Consider the following 10,915-nt stretch of genomic DNA (forward strand, 5'->3'; position numbering starts at 1 on the left):
TGAATTTGTCCCCTTGTTTACTATAATCATTTCAGGGATTCCAAACTAATGGATGATATATTCTGATGCCAAACTAATAAATGATGTATTCCTTAACGAATCTATAATTTCTACCCATCTGACTCCTTTTATTTTTCGCATCTCCACTTATTTGGTGAAGTAATCGGTTATCACAATGATGAAACTCTACTATTTGGAGGAAGGCAGATATATCCACCTTATTATGTCTATGGTCCAATCTCTAAAAGGCCAAGGCGCCATAATAAGATGAAACTCTTATGCTAATTAAGATGTGTTGTAACGGACCATGCCTTTTGACATGCTTATGATCCATTTGCATACTTCATGCAATCTTTCTGAATTGTTGACCAATACTAACTGTTGATGCAAAAATCTGGTCCACCCTTTTTAGACCTTTGAGTACCTGCACAGGAAGAAGACAAAAGAGACCCTAGCTAGAGTAGGGGACCCTCTGATGCCAAAGTCAAGCTAGAAATCTGGGTCTAGTAGTATTGAGGGGTTTTGGGTGAGAGATTCTACGTACCTTTCACCATTAATGATGCTTCTATTTATAGTTGAGGAGAGGCGGTGACATAGAAGAGATCTCCCTATTTATTATGTGCGTATTGTAGAGGGATTTAGATCCCGAATGTGTGAGGGAATCTCCTAGAGCCGAGTCTCTAGAGAATACAACCTCTTTATATGTTTTAGGATCATCTTCTATAGTCATTACTATAGGTATTTTTCTTATAATATTTTCTCTATCTCATTCTACAAGATGGAAAAAGATGCGCTAAGAGTCTATATAATCATCTCCGAAACTCTTCTCTATTATTGTCTTTTGACTCTTACGAGGTTCAACAGGAGCTTTCATTATTATGGAGTTGTACTATCTGGTTCTTTATCAGGAATTTGGACTTCATTATCCTTTGATTCAAAGGATAGTGAGTTCTCAAAGAACTCAACATCTCTTAATTCTATTATGGTATTAGACTTTATATCTAGAAGTCTATAAGCTTTACTATTTTATGCATACCCTACGAAGGCGCATTTAATAGCTCTGGGTCCTAACTTAGTTCTTTTTGAATTAGATGTTCTGTAATACGCAAGACACCCCCATACTTTTACATATCCTAGGTTAGGTTTTTTACCTTTCCATGTTTTATATGAAGATATTTTATATTGTTTAAACGGAATTCTGTTTAATATATGACACGCTGCAAGCAATGCCTCACCCCATAAATTTAGTAGCAACTTTGCTCTAATTAACATTGAGTTGACCATTTCTACTAATGTTCTATTCTTTCTTTTAGCTATTCCGTTATGTTGAGGTGTGTATGGCACAGTACATTGATGTATTAGTTCATATTCTTTCCAGAAGTTATCGAACTTATTAGAAAAGTATTCTCCTCCTCTATCACAACGGAGAATTTTTATCTTCTTATTTAGTTGATTCTCTACTTCTGCTTTATATATTTTAAACATGTTCAATGCTTCATTTTTGCTCTTTAATAGGTACACATACACATATCTAGAGCAATCATCAATAAAAGTTATGAAATACCTTTTGCCTCCACGAGTAAGAATGTCATTTAACTCACAAATATCACTGTGCACAAGATCCAATACTTGAAACGATTTTTCAAAACTTGGAAAAGGTTTCTTCGTCATTTTGGATCATATGCACACTTCACACTTTTGGTTTCATTTTCTGTGTATAAGATTAAATCATTCTTAGCCATGAACTTAAAGGTATTATACCCTATATGGATTAGTCTATCATGCCATAGTCCAATGGATTCAACCATATACATAAAAGTGCTACTTTTATTTAGAGAAAACTTGACCATACCGTTACAAGCATATCCCTTTCCGACAAAGTTTTCATTCTTTGACAACATCAATTTTCTTGACTCGTACACCACCTTTATTCCTAGTTTACCCATAAGGTCACTAGAAACTAAGTTTTGCCTCATGTCTGGGACGTACAGATATTTGTCAGAATCACTTTCTTTCCAGAGGTGAATATTAGTTCGACGGTTCCTTTGCCAACAACCTTCGATCAGACTTCATTACCTATTTGGACTTCTCGACCATCGGTCAATTCCTCATAGGTTTTGAAGGCTGATTTGTCGTAGCACACATGTGCGGTAACAACAGTATCATACCACTAACCAGGAACTTTTCATTCGATAGTATTCACCTTAGTGATCATGACCACAATATCGTCTTCTTCTACTGCACTTGCCTCTTTTTTAGACTTGTAATATCGGCATACTCGAGCATAGTGTCCGTTTTTTCCATAAACATGACATGGGCCTTTAAACTTTTCATTTTTCTTTTGTCCGTTTTTTCTTGAATTTTCCTTTATTGGGTTTCAGGGAATCGTCCTATTCAGGATTCTTGTTATTAGTATTTTGAATTGCGTGTAACTTGGACGATGAATTCTTGTTGTCATTCTTTTTATTGCGATTGGGGGATTCTTCCCTAATTCTGAGATGTTTTTGGATTTATTTCAGTGTGTAGTCCCCAGTCTTATGCAGCAACTTATTTCTATAGTCTTTCTACATCGGTGGCAGTTTAACGATTATAGCCCCGACTTTGAATAATTCAGGAAGATCAATCTTTGTGGCTTTGATTTTGTTTACTATTAGTTGCAGTTCTTGGATTTGGGGTAGCAACGGTTTGTTATCTACTATGTTAAAGTCGAAATACCTGGCAATCAGAAACTTGCTGGTACCTTCTTCTTTAGCCTTGTACTTGAACTCCAAAGCAGTCCAAATTTCTTTTGCTGATGAAGTTTGTGTGTACAAATCATACAGCCTGTCGGAGAGTGCATTCAGAATATGTCCATGATACAAAAGTTCGTCTTTAGCTCGTTTGGTGCGGGCAGCCACTTGTTTAGGAGTGTCCTTATCGGTTGCTTCGGGCAACGACTGCAAGTTTGGATATAGGATGTAGTAGATCTTTAGTGCCGTCAAAAGAAATTTGAGCTTGTCTTGCCACTTTATAAAATTGGTTCCATCGAACCGGTTAAGACGAATCAAGTCTTGGTTCATAAACTTGATTGACGATACACTATCAGCTTCCATCAATTAACTAACGCTTTAAGATTGTTGATAAAATTACAGAAATAATATTTTCTGTAAAGTATGAAAACTGAAAATCCAAATTTCTGAAATAAGGATAGGCTGAAGCACGTTTGGAACGTTGTCCTTAAAGCATTATTTGCCCCTACTCAAGTGAATTGAGTATGCTGAAAGGTTACAGGCAAACCGCTTCTAGGATACAACAAGCCTGATGTAGGTCTGTGTTCAACAAATATGAAGACCCACTAATGGAACTTTGTTACACAGTCTGACAGAAATACAGAAAAAAGGAAAAATCCCCAAAAGAAAAAGAGAGAAGAAGATTTGTGATTTAGACCACTGAACTGGTATGTTCTTCAGCTACTGGTTCAGTTGAACCGTTCTAGACCACACCGCTAGTCTAATTTTCAGGTAATGGTTCTAATAAACCTTGTTGTATTGCTGGAGTCACTGGTCTGAAGGAGATGAGTGGTTATAGCTCAGTTTGTATGGGTCTACTGGAGTGAGTTGTGATGGATTGGAAACCCATCCAGGCTCTCTTTATATAAGCTATGGTGGTTGGGGGGTTATGGTCCAGAGAGATAAATCCCATTAATTCATTTATAGCTGTTGGAAAACTAGCCGTTATTTGGTTGTTTTTGACTGTTGTGAGAGCTGACTAGCGGTTTTCTAGCTATTGGGCTAGACATACAGCAGTTTCAGCATGTCTCTGCAATTAATTGCATAGTTGTTACACATTTGCTGCAACAGTCATATTCTAGTCTCTATATATACTGAGGGACCTCTCTCTCAGTCCTCTAGTCTCTCTTCCAATTAGCCACTTAGTGGCACACGTTTCGCTCTGGTTCGCGTAAGGTCATGAAGGAGCGACATGATGCGAAGTGCAAAGTATGCCACTAGCGCCTCCATAGCCACACTGCCTCACACCGTGCACGAGCCCGAGCGCGCGGTGTGTATTTCAAACACTCTCCTTTGGACCATGTGGGTAAGTATTATAATACTCCAGCACTTTCATTTAAACTCAAAAAACTTCTTCTCTTTTTCCAATGTGGGACTATTCCCAAAACCCACAAAAAAAAAGTGTTTTTCAAACACTTTTTATATATAATATATATTATTTATTATTAAAATATATATTAAAAAATCAATATTTTGCAAAAACATATGGTTACGAAAAAAGTACAGCAATGGCTCTCATTCAACAGGTAAAAAGAAAAAAAACACAGAAATCTAGGATCAACTAACATGTCAGCTTTCAGTAGCCTCATACATCAACAACGAGAACTATTTGACCGACGGTTTGGATCACAGAAACATGGACCCCACATTCATGCAAACCTGATCTTAGGCAGACAGTACATTTGGTGATGAGCAAGAACCTGTAATTCCTTGTTCTGATACTACTTCCAACGCCTTTCTATCTACTCAACTTCTCAACCATAGTTTATTCATGCGTAAAGACAGCAAAAAAGAAATGGCTACAGTATCAACAGTATGGCTCTTTTTGCCAAGGATAAATAAAATAACCCCTTCCTACTGTGAAATGGAAAATATGTAATGAACCTGATAATTCCCATTGAAAGGTTAGACCCCTGCAAAACACCGGATCTAAAGCCCCTTTATTGAGAAGCAAGAAAGCCATAAGTCTACTGTGTAACAATCCACATGTCTATTATGTAACAACATCACTAATCAAAGACATCTCTATATATCCTCATGTTAAGAACACCTATCCGCACGGTGTGGGTAGATTGCATTCTACCAAAATTGTCATGGCTGTCCTTTGTTAGCACCAGAATGAAACCAATAGCCATTTGGGGCAGAAAAAACAAAATTTCTCCTAACATTGTTTATGACCCAAACACTTATTAGAAAGAAAGGAGAGCATCAACACAGGTCTAAGGTCCATACGAACATGCCCTTAGTTCAAAATTCAAAACAAAATAGACGAATCCCACGCGAACAAACATGTATATACAAAACAATTTTCTGAATTACATGAAAGGAGGCTCTTTGTATAAGCATGTACAGTAGATACACCAAGTCAACCTCTCTAGAATCAAATTCCCTTCCATATTTGGAGAACCATATTATAAGATGGTAGTTTAGCACCATCTATAACAAACGGAACTTCATTCTTTCAAAAGCCAAGGAATCAATTGTTGAAAAACATACAGGAAAGTACCACACGCACACACAAAAAACTAAAAAAACTAAATAAATAAAAAAAACTCTATTTTTGTTATGAGAACCAATTAAATCAATAATAAGTTACTATGACAGAAGAATGATTTAATCAACTTGAGTATATGCGTTAAGACAAGATTATAAGACTCTAATGTAGGAATGCGTACAATATATTGATATATTGTACAGAAGTTGCTCAAGTTTCATAGCAGGAAGGTGAACCAGCAGACGATCCACAAGGGCAATAGCCCTATCTTAATGAATATGAGCTGAATGTAATAATTAGTAGCATATCTAGTTGAATAATGATTAATTATGTTTCTGAGCCAATTTTAATTAAATAATTGAAAAATCTTGAATATTTTATAGTGTTATTAGTCAATAGTTTAATAAAATCTTAAATGGTTTGATGGTAGTACATGTTAAGCTTTTGTAAATAATATAGATATGAGGACTGAATGTTTATAAATTCTTAGGGATTGATATAAATGTATGATTAGAATATGTATGATTAGAATGATTGAATGAAAGATGTCTTGCTGAATGTTTGAGATTATCGACTTAAAGTAAATGTAAACTGTCTCTGGAAAATGGTATGAAGAAATGATTTTAATATACTTGTGTATGAGTCATGTGCCATGACTCGGGTATGAGGGTGCACACTTTGTATCTGAATTTAGGGATATGACAACACAAATAAATAAAATCTTCATGGGCCGGACTGTGATGTTTGTGTGTGACATCCGTCCATTAGTTTCTCCACTGATATTAGGATATTAGCCCAAAAGTGAGATGGATCCAAATCTCAAGTGGGCCGGCCACAATGAATACCCACCATTGAAACTTTCATGAGAACACTATGATGTTTGTGTGCCCTCCAACTCGTTAATAAAGTGATTACCAAAGGATGAAAGTAAAAAAGGAAAAGGCTTGATTTAAAATTTCTGTTGGCCCCACTGAGGTTTCAGTGTGGGCATTCAATCCCACTATTTCTTGTAGTGTGATGCACTTAAATTTTGAATCTACTTTATTTTTAAGGTGGTCTCCTAATAGGAGCTGGTGGAAAGAATGGACGGAATGGATATAACAAATACTTTTATGATGGACCCTGCATACATTTTGATTGTGCCCGGCTCACCACAGCATGTTTTAAATTATGGAAATTGGTTGTTGATGAGGATTTCCATGTGAGTCCTATCTTTCATCATGAATGTCATCCAATCCGTTCATTAGATCGAAAGCTTCATATTAGATTTACCCTCCAAATTTCAGCCTAATCCTTAACATTGGTGTGCCACACAAAAGGGAACAACCACGGAGGTTAACACCTACCATAAAAACATTAGAATGGAAATAGTCCATCATGGGATGTATATGCCATCCATCCCAGTGATGGAGTGTGATCCATCAGGATGAAGGGACACCGAAACTCAATTCATTCCAAACCTCATGTTGGCCAAATTCCATGAAAATATTCGTTTTGGATATTATAGTGTATTGCTTTCTGTGGTGCCTCCAACCTGAGTTTTGGATTAGGATAATTTTGGGGATGTACGGTACGAGGAGATATGGGTAGGCCCCAGATCTCTCAAATGCATGATAATTTAATTACCATAAACGCGTGTAACATTCCTGATTAATTCAACTTCTCTCTTCGCTGGCTGTTTTATACGGTCATACACCTCTCTCTTTCCTGGCTGTGACGGTGGTGAGACGCTGTGAATAGATCTTTCTTGTTGAGATAATGGTGACTGTGATAAATCTAATATCCATTTACCCATCGATCACACATATAATGTATATATTTGGCAATATTTAGGTCTGTTTTGCCCATAGCATTTTCAGGCCAGGCCTGGCTTGTACTGTAGTATTAGGTTGGAGGGTTGGGCTTAGGCTTAAAGCTCAGGCCATTTCTCAACTGGGCTAGGCTTGGATAGTGTACAGAAGCCCATCAGCCTGGTCAAAATTTTAGTTTGGTATGTAATGGTTGGAGTGGATTTTAAATAATCATCATGGTGGGCCTGAAGATAATCAAAGATCAATGTCTCCCCTCTTAAACACCTTAGTGGGCTGTGTAAAAAAAATTAAGGGTGGGTATCGTTCTCCCAACTATTTCCTTCATATGGCCCACCTGAACCACATATTGGGCTCTATTTGGGCCCTATAGCTAAAATGGGGTGTTGCACCAAGTGATCGGGCTAGACTTAAACATCATGGTGGGGCACACTTCAGCTGGGCACACCTTAAGACCTCTGTCTCTACACACACCAACCCTTGGGCTTGGGCTCAAGTCCATCATAGACATTACGAGCCAAGCTTGATCTGGACTGTCTTGGCTCTTCATGGGCCTGCACAAGGCCTGGACGAAGTTTGGGCTGACCTTAATCTGCCCGTTGACACCCCTAGGAATATCTGACCTGAAGCTTGACCCAACCCTAAACTGGCCTGTTGACACCCCTAGACTCGTTTACAATCCCCTCCCCTTTCACTATTTATTAAGAAATAAATGCTATGGGAGTCCGTGGGACTATGCAATCAAATACGGAAGCCAACAAGATTCAAACAAACATCATGAAATCTAAATTAAGCCAAGCCAAATATCTCACACCTCCTAAACAGAGTGTTTTGTGATCTATTTCAAGCAAACATCTTAGAATGTGATCTTGTGTATTCAATCCAAATTATACAAACAATGAGTAGTAGTTCAAACAAAATAAACCATGACCCTATGGAACTTGTAAAGATAAATATAAAACAAAGAAATAAGCAAGGTGCTAAATCTTTCCAGTTCTTGAGGAGCTAAAACACATGTTGTAAAGATGAACAAATGCCAAGCTACTTGCATACACACGCACACACACACACACACACGGAAACGCTCACCTGCGAACCAGTTCGTACGTACTACGTACGAACTTTTTTGAGAATCCATCATACGTGATGTGGATCCAAAATCTGAACTGTTCATGTGAAGCAGCACCTCCTGAAACCCCCCGGGCCCAAGTTTTACTTTGATCTAAGACTTTGATGGGCCATGAAAAATGAAAACATTTTCCTCCCTTGATTTGCATTTCTCTTTTCTATGGCCCACCAGAATATTATATTGGGGTGAAAATTTGTTATATGAGGTTTTATGGGACTCCACATCACATGGACCGTTCAGATTAGACACCCATGGCACGTGTGAAAAGGTGCGCACGTGCATAGGTGCGCAGGGGAGCATGACTCTATATATATATATATATATATATATATATATATATATATATATATATATATATATATATATATAAATGGCCGAGTGTACTCGATGACCGAGGATGGGAATCAGATGGATCCGAATCTCCAATTGCAGAAGAGCTTCCAGCACGTATGCCATTCTTGAAAAGGTGCACAAAAGAAGAGAGGCAGATGACAAAGCACCAAACACAGATCGATATTGCAGCATCAGAGTGGGTTGACGTTAGATCAGGTTGAAGGCTTTCAAACACGTACAAGGCTTTAGGAAACTGTAGATTGACAGAAGAGGGTCTTGAATGTACATTATTTAGGCTAATGTTAGAGAAGTGGACTGTTCATATCTTTCCTTCGCTGGAGGCACTTTTCTATTCTCTCCAGATAGAAAGGATTTCAAATTGATATGGAATAGCAATTACTGATTATTATATTACATCCATCAAAAGCTGCATTTAACACATAATAGCTGCACTGCACTTCCATATGCTATAAAATGCTTACAAGGGCGGGAAAACTGCAAAATGGAGAAGAAACACGCAAGAACCCATTTTCATGCTCACGGCCACACCTCCTAGACAAAGTGTTTTGTGATCTATTTCAAGCAAACATCTTAGACTGTGATCTTGTGTATTCAATCCATATTATACAAACAATGAGTAGTAGTTCAAACAAAATAAACCATGACCATGTTGTAAGGTGCTAAGGTGCTAAATGTAAAACAAAGAAATAAGCAAGGTGCTAAATCTTTCAAGTTCTTGAGGAGCCGAAACACATGTTGTAAAGATGAACAACGACCAAGCTGCTTGCAAACCTGCATTCCACAGAGGAGAATAAAAGCAAATGTAAGACAAAAACATGCAGTAATTATATTGGTTTTATGTAAATTGGCACTCCAATGATTTCCCCTTGCTTGTTGCTTAGCCCAACTTCACCATACATAAAAATCATTGGTAAATCTTTTATCAGGTGGGCCACACAATGTATGGACCTAGATAATGATAGAACTATATGGTGGAAAACTTGTGTTTATATCCCATGGAGAACTAATGTTTATAAACAACTATACAAAATCAAATATAAACTTATATTGAATTTAAACATATCCTGATATCATCAAAGATATCATAATCCTAGCATTCTAGTTTCCTCTGTATTGTTGCCCGTTGAATGTGAATGGACGTTCAATTTATTTATTTTTCAGCTCTGTATTTGCAGGCCATTTGCTATAATGTTGGGAAATTTTAATGCTTCAATAACTGGGCACTTTCCTATTAAATGTGGATGGATGGTCTACTTTATTCTCTTAACCATTTATTTGAATTAAAGAGGTATAATCTTTCAATATTGGAGACTTCTTGGACAACCTCCATTTTTGTTGGGCCCATCAACAATTTAAATTATTGAATGATGGGTCTACATGTACGGATCTCTCGACCATTTACTCTTCACCATCATTGATTTTGTATGATATTTTAGGTGTGACATAGAGGCCTTGCTATTTGGATGGTTTCAATTGAGGAACCTAAATTCCATTCATACAATGGCTATGTGCATATGCATCATCAGTAACATTTGCCAAAATGAAAGGAAGTGCTAGTGCTCCAGGCTTTAGAGGTCTTCCAATCAATTAGCATAAGATATATAAAGCTGAATATAATTTAGGGGTGCCAATGTTCCATGCCTTAGAATTCTTTCAATCTATTAGTATAAGAAGATGTATAAAGACTATCATATGAAATCGACTCCAACAATTAGACGTCACACCAAAAGTTTGTCATGAGTTCAAAAATCAGGCCTACATGTGATTCTAGTGCGCTACACTGGTGGAAATGGTTTAGAGGGTGAGTGTTGCCTTGTACACTGATTCCAATCGTGTGGTCCACCTGAATAATGAATGGAGATGATTTTTGGTCCACCTGAATAATGAATGGAGATGATTTTTGGATCATGGGCCTGGTGACAGATCTGGTGGTTGGGATGGATTTTACTGTAGTATGATCCACCTAAAATTTGGATCTGCTTTATTTTTTGGATCTTGCCCTAAAATGAACTGTGAAAATGGACGAACGGTATGGATGTAAGGAACATACATCCCAGTGGCCCCAAAGTTTGGGATCCACCCAGACCACGGCCAGTCCCGATGGGGTTAGCACGTCATCGTGAATGGGTTTACTTTTAGAAAAAAAAAAACCACCAGCAGTTTATACATCACGTGGGCCACACCTTTGTGTGGTGTCTTTTCTTTCTTATATTCACGTATGTCACACTTGGTGTTTGTCACTTTTCTTTCTTATATTCACGTATGTCACACCTGATGAGGGGTAGGGTTTACACAGGGCACGTTGCTCCCATGATACCTGAGTAAAGATTGCATGTTTGCCATGTTTTTGGCTTGGAAACAT

Source organism: Magnolia sinica, chromosome 12, assembly GCF_029962835.1.
Source record: "Magnolia sinica isolate HGM2019 chromosome 12, MsV1, whole genome shotgun sequence".
NCBI lineage: Eukaryota > Viridiplantae > Streptophyta > Magnoliopsida > Magnoliales > Magnoliaceae > Magnolia > Magnolia sinica.